Source organism: Arachis hypogaea, chromosome 20 (assembly GCF_003086295.3).
Source record: "Arachis hypogaea cultivar Tifrunner chromosome 20, arahy.Tifrunner.gnm2.J5K5, whole genome shotgun sequence".
In the NCBI taxonomy this organism is placed as follows: domain Eukaryota; kingdom Viridiplantae; phylum Streptophyta; class Magnoliopsida; order Fabales; family Fabaceae; genus Arachis; species Arachis hypogaea.
The window spans coordinates 82,440,421-82,455,436 of NC_092055.1; the positions used below are offsets into that span (position 1 = coordinate 82,440,421).

The window sequence follows — 15,016 nt, forward strand, 5'->3', positions numbered from 1 at the left end:
TTTATGTTAAATTCACATTTCTGGACTTTACTATGAGTTTGTGTGTTTTTCTATGATTTCAGGTATTTCTGGCTGAAATTGAGGGACTTGAGCAGAAATCAGATTCAGAGGTTGAAGAAGGACTGCTGAGGCTGTTGGATTCTGACCTCCCTGCACTCAAAGTAAATTTTCTGGAGCTACAGAACTCGAAATGGCGCGCTTCCAATTGCGTTAGAAAGTAGACATCCAGGGCTTTCCAGCAATATATAATAGTCCATACTTTGGCCAAGAATAGACGATGTAAACTGGCGTTCAACGCCAGCTTCTACCCAAATCTGGCGTCCAGCGCCAGAAAAGGATCCAAAACCAGAGTTGAACGCCCAAACTGGCACAGAAACTGGCGTTCAACTCCACAAATGGCCTCTGCACGTGCAACACTCAGGCTCAGCCCAAACACACACCAAGTGGGCCCCGGAAGTGGATTTATTCATCAATTACTTACTCATGTAAACCCTAGTGACTAGTTATTATAAATAGGACCTCTTACTATTGTATTAGAAGTCTTGGAGACCATCTTTGGATTACCTTATGATCCTTTGATCACGTTTTAGGGGGCTGGCCATCTCGGCCATGCCTGGACCTTCACTTATGTATTTTCAACGGTAGAGTTTCTACACTCCATAGATTAAGGTGTGGAGCTCTGCTGTTCCTCAAAGATTAATGTAAAGTACTACTGTTTTCAATTCAATTTCTTATTTGCTTCTAAGATATCCATTCGCACCAAGACGTGATGAAGTGATGATTATGTGTGACGTCATCATCTTCTCCTTATGAACGTGCTACAAACATTCTGTTCTACATGAAATAAGCTAGAATGAGTATCTCTTAGATCTCTAACTGAATCTTCGTGGCGTAAGCTAGAATGATGCGCATTCAAGAGAATCCGAAGTCTAAACCTTGTCTGTGGTATTCTGAGTAGGATTCAATGATTGAATGACTGTGACGAGCTTCAAACTCGCGATTGTTGGGCGTTAGTGACAGACGCAAAAGGAGGGTGAATCCTATTCCAGCATGATCGAGAACCGATAGATGAATAGCCGTGCCGTGACAGGGTGCGTGAGCATATTATTCACTGAGAGGAGGGGATGTAGCCACTGACAACGGTGATGCCCTTGCATAAAGCCAGCCATGGAAAGGAGTAAGACTGATTGGATGAAGATAGCAGGAAAGCAGGGGTTCAGAGGAACGAAAAGCATCTCCATTCGCTTATCTGAAATTCCTACCAATGAATTACATAAGTCTTTCTATCCCTATTTTATTATATTAAATTCGAAAACACCATTATCAATTTATATCTGCCTAACTGAGATTTGCAAGGTGACCATAGCTTGCTTCATACCAACAATCTCCGTGGGATTCGACCCTTACTCACGTAAGGTATTACTTGGACGACCCAGTGCACTTGCTGGTTAGTTGTATCGAAGTTGTGACAATCATGAATTAAGATCAGAGCACCAAGTTTTTGGAGCCATTACCAGGGATTGTTCGAGCCTGGACATCACAATTTCGTGCATCAAGTTTTTGGCGCCGTTGCCGGGGATTGTTTGAGTTTGGACAACTGACGGTTCATCCTGTTGCTCAGATTAGGTAATTTTCTTTTTGTTTTCTTTTCAAAAATATTTTCAAAACTTTCTCATCTGTTTTCGAAAATAATAAAAATGTTTTAAAAAAAATTTTTATTCAAAATTTTTAAGAATGAATTCTAGTGTTTCATGAAGCATGTGAAGCCTGGCTGGCTGTAAAGCCATGTCTAAATTCCTTTGGACTGAGGCTTCCAACCATCAGTTGTTACACGACTGTAGGATATGTCAGGCGTGTCATGTCTGAATTACATGCTGAAGCTTGGCTGGCCATTGGCCATGTCTAGTGTTTTGGACCGGAGCTTTCATTGAAAGCTTGGCTGGCTAGTGAGCCATGTCTAATTCCTGGACTGAAGCTTTAGACTAAGAATGCAAGATTCCTGGAATTCATGTTAAAAATTTTGGAATCCTTAATTTTTCTTTTTCTTTTTCATATAATTTTCAAAAAAATCCAAAAAATTTAGAAAATCATAAAAATCAAAAATATTTTTCTGTTTCTTGTTTGAGTCTTGAGTCATATCATAAGTTTGGTGTCATTTGCATGTGCATCTAGCATTTTTTCGAAAATATCATGCATTCATAATGTTCTTCATGATCTTCAAGTTGTTCTTGGTAAGTCTTCTTGTTTGATCTTGATGATTTTTTGTTTTGTGTCTTTTCATGTTTATCATATGCATTCTTGAATTCTTAGTGTCTAAGCATTAAAGAATTCTAAGTTTGGTGTCTTGCATGTTTTCTTTGCATTAAAAATTTTTCAAAATTGTGTCTATGATGTTAATCTTGATATTCATAGTGTTCTTGGTGTTCATCTTGACATTCATAGCATTCTTGCATGCATTCATTGTTTTGATCTAAAAATTTCATGCATTGCATAATTTTCATGTTTTTCATAAAAATTTCAAAAATCAAAAAAATATCTTTCCCTTTTTCTCTCATCAAATTCGAAAATTTGAGTTGACTTTTTCAAAAATTTTTAAAAAATCAAGTTGTTTCTTATGAGTCAAATCAAATTTTCAATTTGAAAATCTTATCTTTTTCAAAATCTTTTTCAAAAATCAAATCTTTTTCAAAATTCTTAGTTATTTTCGAAAATTCCAAAAATATTTTTCAAAAATCTTTTTCTTATTTTTAGACCAAATTTTCGAAAATAACATAATCAATTAATGTTTTGATTCAAAAATTTGAAGTTTGTTACTTGCTTGTTAAGAAAGATTCAAACTTTAAGTTCTAGAATCATATCTTGTGATTTCTTATGAATCAAGTCATTAATTGTGATTTTAAAAATCAAATCTTTTTTAAAACTAATTTCAATCATATCTTTTCAAAAATATCTTCTTATCTTATCTTTTTCAAAAATATCTTTTCAAAATATCTTTTCTAACCTCCTAACTTCTTATCTTTTCAAAATTTGTTTCAACTAACTAACTAACTTTTTGTTTGTTTCTTAACGTTTTCAAAACTACCTAACTAACTCTCTCTCTCTAATTTTCGAAAATATCTTCCCTCTTTTTCAAAAATTTCTTTTTTATTAACTAATTATTTTTATTTTTTATTTAAAAAAAATTTCGAAAAAAAATACTAACATTTTTCAAAAACCATTTTCGAAAATCACTAACTCTTTTTCAAAAATATTTTCGAAAATTCTCCCTCTCCCATCTTATTCTATTTATTCATTCATATCCTAACATCTCATCTCACATCTCAAAGCCTCCTCACAGTTGTGTTTCTTCCATTACATTACATTCTTTGTCTCCCCCTCTGTTCTTCCACTCACAAAGGGATCCCTATACAGTGGTATAAAGGATCTCTATTATTATTGTCACTTTTCTGTGCCTTCTTCTTTGTCATATGAGCAGGAGCAAGGATAAGAACATTCTTGTGGAAGCAGATCCAGAACCTGAAAGGACTCTGAAGAGAAAATTAAGAGAAGCTAAAATACAACAATCTAGAGATACCCTTTCAGAAATTTTCGAACAGGCAGAGGAGATGGCAGCCGAAAATAATGATAATGTAAGGAAGATGCTTGGTGACTTTACTGCACCTAATTCCAGTTTACATGGAAGAAGCATCTCCATTCCTGCCATTGGAGCAAACAACTTTGAGCTGAAACCTCAATTAGTTTCTCTAATGCGGCAGAACTGCAAGTTTCATGGACTTCCATCTGAAGATCCTTTTCAGTTCTTAACTGAATTCTTGCAGATATGTGATACTGTTAAGACTAATGGAGTAGATCCTGAAGTCTACAGGCTCATGTTTTTCCCTTTTGCTGTAAGAGACAGAGCTAGATTATGGTTGGATTCTCAACCCAAAGACAGCCTGAACTCTTGGGATAAGCTGGTCACGGCTTTCTTAGCCAAGTACTTTCCTCCTCAAAAGCTGAGCAAGCTTAGAGCTGATGTTCAAACCTTCAGACAGAAAGAAGGTGAATCCCTCTATGAAGCTTGGGAAAGATACAAACAGTTGACCAAAAAGTGTCCTTCTGACATGCTTTCAGAATGGACCATCCTGGATATATTCTATGATGGTTTATCTGAGCTATCAAAGATGTCACTGGACACTTCTACAGGTGGATCCATTCACCTAAAGAAAACGCCTGCAGAAGCTCAAGAACTCATTGACATGGTTGCTAATAACCAGTTCATGTACACTTCTGAAAGGAATCCTGTGAGTAATGGGACGCCTATGAAGAAGGGAGTTCTTGAGGTTGATACTCTGAATGCCATATTGGCTCAGAATAAAATATTGACTCAGCAAGTCAATATGATCTCTCAGAGTCAGCATGGAATGCAAGCTGCATCCAACAGTACTCAAGAGGCATCTTCTGAAGAAGAAGCTTATGATCCTGAGAACCCTGCAATAGCAGAGGTAAATTACTTAGGTGAACCTTATGGAAACACCTATAACTCAATATGGAGAAATCATCCAAATTTCCCATGGAAGGATCAAAAGCCCCAACAAGGCTTTAATAATGGTGGAAGAAACAGGTTTAGCAATAGCAAGCCTTTTCCATCATCAACTCAGCAACAGAAAGAGAACTCTGAACAAAATGCCTCTAATTTAGCAAATCTAGTCTCTGATCTATCTAAGGCCACTGTAAGTTTCATGAATGAAACAAGGTCTTCCATTAGAAATCTGGAAGCACAAGTGGGCCAGCTGAGTAAAAGGATCATTGAAATCCCTCCTAGTACTCTCCCAAGCAATACAGAATAGAACCCAAAAGGAGAGTGCAAGGCCATTGACATAAGCGCCATGGCCGAACCTGTGAGGAGAGGAGAGGACATGAATCCCAAGGAGGAAGACCCCCTGGGACGTCCAGTGGTAAATAAGGAGCTTCCCTCTGAGGAACCAAAGGAATCTGAGACTCATCTAGAGACCATAGAGATTCCATTGAACCTCCTTATGCCCTTCATGAGCTCTGATGAGTATTCCTCTTCTGAAGAGAATGAGGATGTCACTAAAGAGCAAACTGCCAAGTTTCTTGGTGCAATCATGAAGCTGAATGCCAAATTGTTTGGCATTGATGCTTGGGAAGTTGAACCTCCCTTGTTCATCAATGAACTAAGTGATCTGGATCAACTGACATTGCCTCAGAAGAGACAGGATCCTGGAAAGTTCATAATACCCTGTACCATAGGCACCATGATCTTTAAAGCTCTTTGTGACCTTGGTTCAGGAATAAACCTCATGCCCCTCTCTGTAGTAGAGAAACTGGGAATCTATGGGGTGCAAGCTGCTAAAATCTCACTAGAGATGGCAGACATCTCAAGAAGACAGGCTTATGGACAAGTAGAAGATGTATTAGTAAAGGTTGAGGGCCTTTACGTACCTACTGATTTCATAGTCCTGGATACTGGAAAGGAAGAGGATGAATCCATCATCCTAGGAAGACCTTTCCTGGCCACAGCAAGAGCTGTGATTGATGTTGACAGAGGTGAAATAGTCCTTCAATGGAATGAGAACTCCCTTGTATTCAAAACTCAAGGATCTCCCTCTGCAACCATGGAGAGGAAGCTTGAAAAGCTTCTCTCAAAGCAGAGTCAACCAGAGCCCCCACAGTCAAACTCTAAGTTTGGTGTTGGGAGGCCACAACCAAACTCTAAGTTTGGTGTTGAACTCCCATATCCAAACTCTAAGTTTGGTGTTGGAGAGTCTCAACAAAGCTCTGCACATCTGTGAGGCTCCATGAGAGCCCACTGTCAAGCTATTGACATTAAAGAAGCGCTTGTTGGGAGGCAACCCAATGTTTATCTAATTCTTATTTTTATTGTTTTTCATGTTTTCTTAGGTTCATGATCATGTGGAGTCACAAAAGAAATAGAAAAATTGAAAATGGAATCAAAAACAGAAGAAGAAAAATCACACCCTGGAGGAGCATCTGTCTGGCGTTCAGCGCCAGAACAGAGCATGGTTCTGGCGCTGAACGCCCAAAATGGGCAGCTTCTGGGCGCTGAACGCCAGAACAGGCATGGTTCTGGCGTTCAACGCCAGAAATGGCACACAGATGGGCGTTGAACGCCCAAAATGGCCACCAACCTGGCGCTGAACGCCCAGAGTTGGGTACAAAGGCATTTTTACATGCCTAAATGGTGCAGGGATGTAAATGCCTTGACACCTCAGGATCTGTGGACCCCACAGGATCATCTCAGGATCTGTGGACCCCACAGGATCCACTCAGGATCTGTGGACCCTACAGGATCCCCACATACCTCCACTCACCTCTTCTCACCACTCTCTTTCACACAACCCCATAAACACTCTTCCCCAAAAACCCTTCACCAATTACCTCAAACTCTCTTCCCCATCACCTCTTCACCACTCACATCCATCCACTCTTCCCCATAAACCTATCTCATAAACTCCACCTACCTTCAAAATTTAAAACCAATTTCCCACCCAAAACCACCCATATGGCCGAACCAATACCCCCCCTTCCCTACCCTATATAAAGCCCTCCATTCTTCATCAACTTCACACAACACACCCCTCTACACTCCTCTTGGCCGAAACCACATCTCCCTCTCCATAATTCTTCTTCTTCTTCTTCTATTCTTTTGTTTATTGCTCGAGGGCGAGCAATATTCTAAGTTTGGTGTGGTAAAAGCATAGCTTTTTTGTTTTTCCATTACCATTGATGGCACCTAAGACCGGAGAATCCTCTAGAAGAGAGAAAGGGAAGATAAATGCTTTCACATCCGAGTCATGGGAGATGGAAAGGTTCATCTCCAAAGCCCATCAAGACCACTTCTATGATGTTGTGGCCAAGAAGAAGGTGATCCCTGAGGTCCCTTTTAAACTCAAAAGAAATGAGTATCCGGAGATCCGACATGAAATTCAAAGAAGAGGTTGGGAAGTTCTAACAAATCCCATCCAACAAGTCGGCATCCTAATGGTTCAAGAGTTCTATGCCAATGCATGGATCACCAAGAACCATGATCAAAGTAAGAACCCGGATCCAAAGAACTATGTTACAATGGTTCGGGGGAAATACTTAGATTTTAGTCCGGAGAATGTGAGGTTGGCGTTCAACTTGCCATACATGGAAGAGAACGCACGCCCCTACACAAGGAGAGTCAACTTTGATCAAAGGTTGGACCAAGTCCTTATGGACATATGTATAGAAGGAGCTCAATGGAAGATTGACTCCAAAGGCAAGCCGGTTCAACTAAGAAGATTGGACCTCAAGCCTATAGCTAGAGGATGGTTGGAGTTTATTCAATGCTCAATCATTCCCACTAGCAACCGGTCTGAAGTTACTATAGACCGGGCCATCATGATCCATAGCATCATGATTGGAGAAGAGGTGGAAGTTCATGAGATTATACCTCAAGAACTCTACAAGGTGGCTGACAAGTCCTCCACTATGGCAAGGTTAGCCTTTCCTCACCTCATTTGCCACCTATGCAATTCAGCTGGGATTGACATAGAGGGAGATATCCTCATTAAAGAGGAAAAGCCCATCACTAAGAAAAAGATGGAGCAAGCAAGAGAGCCCAGTCATGGAGCTCAAGATGCGCAAGAAGCTCATCACCATGAGATTCCGGAAATGCCTCAAATGCACTTTCCTCCACAAAACTATTGGGAGCACATCAACACCTCCCTAGAAGAATTAAGTTCCAATATGGGACAACTAAGGGTGGAACATCAAGAGCACTCCATCATGCTTCATGAAATAAAAGATGATCAAAAAGCAATGAGGGAGGAGCAACAAAGACAAGGAAGAGACATAGAAGAGCTCAAGGACATCATTGGTTCCTCAAGAAGGAAACGCCACCATCACTAAGGTGGATTCATTCCTTGTTCTTGCTTTCTCTGTTTTTCGTTTTCTATGTTATGTGCTTATCTATGTTTGTGTCTTCATTACATGATCATTAGTAGTTAGTAACTTTGTCTTAAAGATATGAATGTTCTATGAATCCATCACCTCTCTTAAATGAAAAATGTTTTAATTCAAAAGAACAAGAAGTACATGAGTTTCGAATTTATCCTTGAACTTAGTTTCATCATATTGATGTGGTGACAATGCTTCTTGTTTTCTGAATGTATGCTTGAACAGTGCATATGTCTTTTGAAGTTGTTGTTTAAGAATGTTAAATATGTTGGCTATTGAAAGAATGATGACTAGGAGACATGTTATTTGATAATCTGAAAAATCATAAAAATGATTCTTGAAGCAAGAAAAAGCAGCAAAGAACAAAGCTTGCAGAAAAAAAAAAAAAGAAAAAAAAAAAGCAAAAAAATATGCGAAAAAAATATATAGAAAAAAAAAGAGAAAAAAAAAAAAGAAAAATCAAGCAGAAAAAGCCAATAACCCTTAAAACCAAAAGGCAAGGGCAAATAAAAAGGATCCCAAGGCTTTGAGTATCAGTGGATAGGAGGGCCTAAAGGAATAAAATCCTGGTCTAAGCGGCTAAACCAAGCTGTCCCTAACCATGTGCTTGTGGCGTGTAGGTGTCAAGTGAAAACTTGAGACTGAGCGGTTAAAGTCAAGGTCCAAAGCAAACAAAGAGTGTGCTTAAGAACCCTGGACACCTCTAATTGGGGACTTTAGCAAAGCTGAGTCACAATCTGAAAAGGTTCACCCAATTATGTGTCTGTGGCATTGATGTATCCGGTAGTAATACTGGAAAACAAAGTGCTTAGGGCCACGGCCAAGACTCATAAAGAAGCTGTGTTCAAGAATCATCATACTGAACTAGGAGAGTCAATAACACTATTCGAAATCTGAAGTTCCTATAGATGCCAATCATTCTGAACCTCAATGGATAAAGTGAGATGCCAAAACTATTCAAGAGGCAAAAAGCTATAAGTCCCGCTCATATGATTGAAACTATGTTTCATTGATAGTTTGGAATTTATAGTATATTCTCTTCTTTTTATCCTATTTGATTTTCAGTTGCTTGGGGACAAGCAACAATTTAAGTTTGGTGTTGTGATGAGCGGATAATTTATACGCTTTTTGGCATTGTTTTTAGTATGTTTTTAGTAGGATCTAGTTACTTTTAGGGATGTTTTCATTAGTTTTTATGTTAAATTCACATTTCTGGACTTTACTATGAGTTTGTGTGTTTTTCTATGATTTCAGGTATTTTCTGGCTGAAATTGAGGGACTTGAGCAGAAATCAGATTCAGAGGTTGAAGAAGGACTGCTGAGGCTGTTGGATTCTGACCTCCCTGCACTCAAAGTGGATTTTCTGGAGCTACAGAACTCGAAATGGCGCGCTTCCAATTGCGTTGGAAAGTAGACATCCAGGGCTTTCCAGCAATATATAATAGTCCATACTTTGGCCAAGAATAGACGACGTAAACTGGCGTTCAACGCCAGCTTTCTACCCAAATCTGGCGTCCAGCGCCAGAAAAGGATCCAAAACCAGAGTTGAACGCCCAAACTGGCACAGAAACTGGCGTTCAACTCCACAAATGGCCTCTGCACGTGCAACACTCAGGCTCAGCCCAAACACACACCAAGTGGGCCCCGGAAGTGGATTTATTCATCAATTACTTACTCATGTAAACCCTAGTGACTAGTTTATTATAAATAGGACCTCTTACTATTGTATTAGAAGTCTTGGAGACCATCTTTGGATTACCTTATGATCCTTTGATCACGTTTTAGGGGGCTGGCCATCTCGGCCATGCCTGGACCTTCACTTATGTATTTTCAACGGTAGAGTTTCTACACTCCATAGATTAAGGTGTGGAGCTCTGTTGTTCCTCAAAGATTAATGCAAAGTACTACTGTTTTCTATTCAATTCTTCTTATTTCGCTTCTAAGATATCCATTCGCACCCAAGAACGTGATGAAGGTGATGATTATGTGTGACGCTCATCATCCTTCTCCCTTATGAACTCGTGCCTGACAAAAACTTCTGTTCTACATGAAATAAGCTAGAATGAGTATCTCTTAGATCTCCTAACCAGAATCTTCGTGGCGTAAGCTAGAATGATGGCGGCATTCAAGAGAATCCGGAAGGTCTAAACCTTGTCTGTGGTATTCTGAGTAGGATTCAATGATTGAATGACTGTGACGAGCTTCAAACTCGCGATTGTTGGGCGTTAGTGACAGACGCAAAAGGAGAGTGAATCCTATTCCAGCATGATCGAGAACCGACAGATGAATAGCCGTGCCGTGACAGGGTGCGTGAGCATATTATTCACTGAGAGGAGGGGATGTAGCCACTGACAACGGTGATGCCCTTGCATAAAGCCAGCCATGGAAAGGAGTAAGACTGATTGGATGAAGATAGCAGGAAAGCAGGGGTTCAGAGGAATGAAAAGCATCTCCATTCGCTTATCTGAAATTCCTACCAATGAATTACATAAGTCTTTCTATCCTTATTTTATTATATTAAATTTGAAAACACCATTATCAATTTATATCTGCCTAACTGAGATTTGCAAGGTGACCATAGCTTGCTTCATACCAACAATCTCCGTGGGATTCGACCCTTACTCACGTAAGGTATTACTTGGACGACCCAGTGCACTTGCTGGTTAGTTGTATCGAAGTTGTGACAATCATGAATTAAGATCAGAGCACCAAGTTTTTGGAGCCATTACCAGGGATTGTTCGAGCCTGGACATCACAATTTCGTGCATCAGTGGTGTTTATGAGGTAGGTTTATGGGGAAGAGTGGATGGATGTGAGTGGTGAAGTGGTGATAGGGAAGAGAGATTGAGGTGATTAGTGAAGAGTTTTGGGATGAGTGTTTATGGGATTGTGTGAAAGAGGGGTGAGAAGAAGTGAGTGGAGGTAGGTAGAGATCCTGTGGGGTCCACAGATCCTGAGGTGATCCTGTGGGGTCTACAGATCCTGAGGTGTTCAAGGATTTACAACCTTGCACCAAATTAGGCATGCAAAATGCCTTTGCACACAACTCTGGGCGTTCAGCGCCAGATTGGTGCTTGTTCTGGGCGTTGAACGCCAGAACCATGCAATTCAGTGCCAGCTCTTCTCCAGGGTGCAATTCTGGCGTTCAAACACCCAGATGCTGCCCATTTTGGGCGTTCAGCACCAGAACCATGCTCTGTTCTGGCATTGAACGCCAGCCAGATGCTTCTTACTGGCGTTTAAACGCCAGTAAGGCCTTCCTCCAGGGTGTGATTTTTCTTCTGCTGTTTTTGATTCCGTTTTTCAATTTTTATATTTATTTTGTGACTCCACATGATCATTAACCTAATAAAACATGAAAGAACAAGAAAAATAGAATTAGATAAATAAAAATTGGGTTTCCTCCCAATAAGTGCTTCTTTAATGTCAATAGCTTGACAGTGGGCTCTCATGTAGCCTCACAGATGTTCAGAGCATTATTGAGACTCCCCAACACCAAACTTAGAGTTTGGATATGGGAGTTCAACACCAAACTTAGAGTTTAGTTGTGGCCTCCCAACACCAAACTTAGAGTTTGACTGTGGGGGCTCTGGTTGACTCTGTTTTGAGAGAAGCTTTTTATGCTTCCTCTCCATGTTTACAGAAGGATAACCTTAAGTTGTAAACACAAGGGAGTCCCCATTCAATTGAAGGACTAATTCACTTCTGTCAACATCAATCACAGCTCTTGCTGTGGCTAGGAAGGGTCTTCCAAGGATGATGAATTCATCCTCATCCTTTCCAGAATCTAGGACTATGAAATCAGCAGGGATGTAAAGGCCTTCAACCTTTACTAACACGTCCTCTACTTGTCCATAAGCCTGTTTTCTTGAATTGTCTGCCATCTCTAATGAGATTTTAGCAGCTTGTACCCCATAGATTCCCAGTTTCTATATTACAGAGAGGGGCATGAGGTTTATCCCTGAACCAAGGTCACACAGAGCCTTTTCAAAGATCATGTTGCCTATGGTACAAGGTATTACGAACTTTCCAGGATCCTGTTTCTTCTGAGACAATCTCAGTTGATCCAGATCACTTAGTTCATTGGTGAACAAGGGAGGTTCATCTTCCCAAGTCTCAATACCAAATAATTTGGCATTCAGCTTCATGATTGCACCAAGAAACTTGGCAGTTTGCTCTTCAGTAACATCTTCATTCTCTTCAGAAGAGAAATACTCATCAGAGCTCATGAATGGCATAAGGAGGTTCAATGGAATCTCTATGGTCTCTAGATGAGTCTCAGATTCTCTTGGTTCCTCAGAGGGAAACTCCTTATTGATCACTGGACGTCCCAGGAGGTCTTCCTCACTGGGATTCACGTCTTCAACCTCCCTTACAGGTTCGGCCATGGTGGTTATGTCAATGGCCTTGCACTCTCCTTTTGGATTTTCTTCTATATTGCTTGGGAGAGTACTAGGAGGGATTTTAGTGATCCTTTTACTCAGCTGGCCCACTTGTGCTTCCAAATTTCTAATGGAGGATCTTATTTCATTCATGAATCTCACAGTGGCCTTAGATAGATCAGAGACTAAATTTGCTAAGCTAGATGGATTCTACTCAGAATTCTCTGTCTGTTGCTGAGTGGATGATGGAAAAGGTTTACTATTGTTAAACCTATTTCTTCCACCATTATTAAAGCCTTGTTGAGGCTTTTGTTGATCCTTCCATGAGAGATTTGGGTGATTTCTCCATGAGGGGTTATAGGTGTTTCCATAAGGTTCACCTAAGTAATTTACCTCTGCTATTGCAGGGTTTTCAGGATCATAGGCTTCTTCTTCAGAAGCTGCCTCTTGAGTACTGCTGGATGCAGCTTGCATTCCATTCAGACTCTGAGAAATCATATTGACTTGCTGAGTCAATATTTTATTCTGAGCCAATATAGCATTCAAAGTATCAATTTTAAGAACTCCCTTCTTCATAGGCGTCCCATTATTCACAGGATTCCTTTCAGAAGCGTACATGAACTGGTTGTTGGCAACCATGTCAATGAGTTCTTGAGCTTCTGCAGGCATTTTCTTTAAGTGAATGGATTCATCTGCAGAGGTATCCAATGATATTTTAGCTAATTCAGACAGACCATCATAGAATATGTCCAGGATGGTCCATTCTGAAAGCATGTCAGAAGGACACTTTTTGGTCAGTCCTTTGTATCTCTCCCAAGCTTCATAGAGGGATTCACCTTCTTTCTGTCTGAAAGTCTGAACATTCACTCTAAGCTTACTCAGCTTTTGAGGAGGAAAGAACTTGGCTAAGAAAGCCTTGACCAGCTTATCCCAAGAGTTCAGGCTATCCTTAGGTTGAGAGTACAACCATACTCTAGCTCTGTCTCTTACAGCAAAAGGGAAAATCATGAGCCTGTAGACTTCAGGATCTACTCCATTAGTCTTAACAGTATCACATATCTACAAGAATTCAGTTAAGCACTGAAAAGGATCTTCAGATGGAAGTCCACGAAACTTGCAGTTCTGCTGCATCAAAGGAACTAATTGAGGTTTCAGCTCAAAATTGTTTGCTCCAATGGCAGGAATGGAGATGCTTCTTCCATGTAAATTGGAATTAGGTGCAGTAAAGTCACCAAGCATTCTCCTTGCGTTATTATTATTTTCGCCTGCCATCTCCTCTTCCTGTTCGAAAGTTTCTGAAAGGTGCTTGCTGGATTGTTGTAATTTAGCTTCTCTTAGTTTCCTCTTCAGAGTCCTTTCAGGTTCTGGATCTGCTTCAACAAGAATGTTCTTGTCTTTGCTCCTGCTCATATGAAAAAGAGAGACAGAAAAATAATAATAATAATAGGGATCCTTTTTACCACAGTATAGAGGTCCCTGTGTGAATAGAAGAAAAGAAGAAGAGAAAATCTGAACTCAGAGAGAGAGAGGGGGTTCGGATTTTTGGTGAGTGAGGAAGAGATGTTAGTAAATAAATAAACAAATAGAAGAAGATGAGAGGGGGAAGTGAATTTTCGAAAATAATTTTTGAAAAAGAGTTAGTGATTTTTTTGAAATTTTAAAATCAAAAGTTAAAATAATTAGTTAATTAAAAAGAAATTTTGAAAAAGAGGGAAGATATTTTCAAAAATTAGAGAGAGAGAGTTAGTTAGGTAGTTTTGAAAAAGATAAGAAACAAACAAAAAGTTAGTTAGTTAGTTGAAACAAATTTGAAATTCAATTTTGAAGAGGTAAGAGGATAAGAAGTTAGAAAGGATATTTTAAAATCAAATTTTGAAAAAGATAAGATAAAGAGATATTTTTTAAAAGATATGATTGAAATTAGTTTTGAAAAAGATTTAATTTTTAAAATCACAATTCATGACTTGATTCACAAGAAATCACAAGATAAGATTCTAGAACTCAAAATTTGAATCTTTCTTAACAAGTAAGTAACAAACTTGAAATTTTTGAATCAAAACATTAATTGATGATGTTATTTTCGAAAATTATGAGATAAAATAAAAAAAGATTTTTGAAAAATATTTTTATAATTTTCGAAAATAAATAAGAAAAATGAAAAATATTTGATTTTTGAAAAAGATTTTGAAAAAGATAAGATTTTTAAATTGAAAATTTGATTTGACTCATAAAAACAACTAGATTTTAAAAAATTTTGAAAAAGTCAACTCAAATTTTCGAAATTTATGAGTGAAAAAGGGAAAGATATTTTTTTTTATTTTTGAATTTTTAATGATGAGAGGGAAAAACATGAAAAAGACTCAATGCATGAAAATTTTGGATCAAAACAATGCATGCATGCAAGAATGCTATGAATGTCAAGATGAACACGAAGAACACTTTGAAGATTATGATGAACATCAAGAACATATTTTTGAAAAAATTTTTAATGCAAAGAAAACATGCAAGACACCAAACTTAGAAATTTTTCATGTATAGACTCTATGGATGCAAGAATGCATATGAAAGACAAGAAAAGACACAAAACAAGAAAACATCAAGATCAAACAAGAAGACTTACCAAGAACAACGTGAAGATCATGAAGAACACTATGAATGCATGATTTTTCGAAAAATGTAAGATGAAT

The 15,016-nt window shown here is 38.9% G+C and overlaps 2 non-coding genes across 2 annotated transcripts; one reads left to right on the top strand and one right to left on the bottom strand.

Annotated features, from left to right (window-relative positions):
- Positions 1 to 4,001: 4,001 nt before the first annotated feature.
- On the bottom strand, positions 4,002 to 4,109 carry LOC112787397 (small nucleolar RNA R71). Its single transcript, XR_003194813.1, has one exon. It is a non-coding gene; the product is annotated as a small nucleolar RNA R71 (small nucleolar RNA).
- An 8,988-nt stretch (positions 4,110 to 13,097) lies between these two features.
- Positions 13,098 to 13,205, top strand: LOC112788492 (small nucleolar RNA R71). The gene has a single exon (XR_003195853.1). It is a non-coding gene; the product is annotated as a small nucleolar RNA R71 (small nucleolar RNA).
- The last annotated feature ends 1,811 nt before the right edge of the window (positions 13,206 to 15,016 follow it).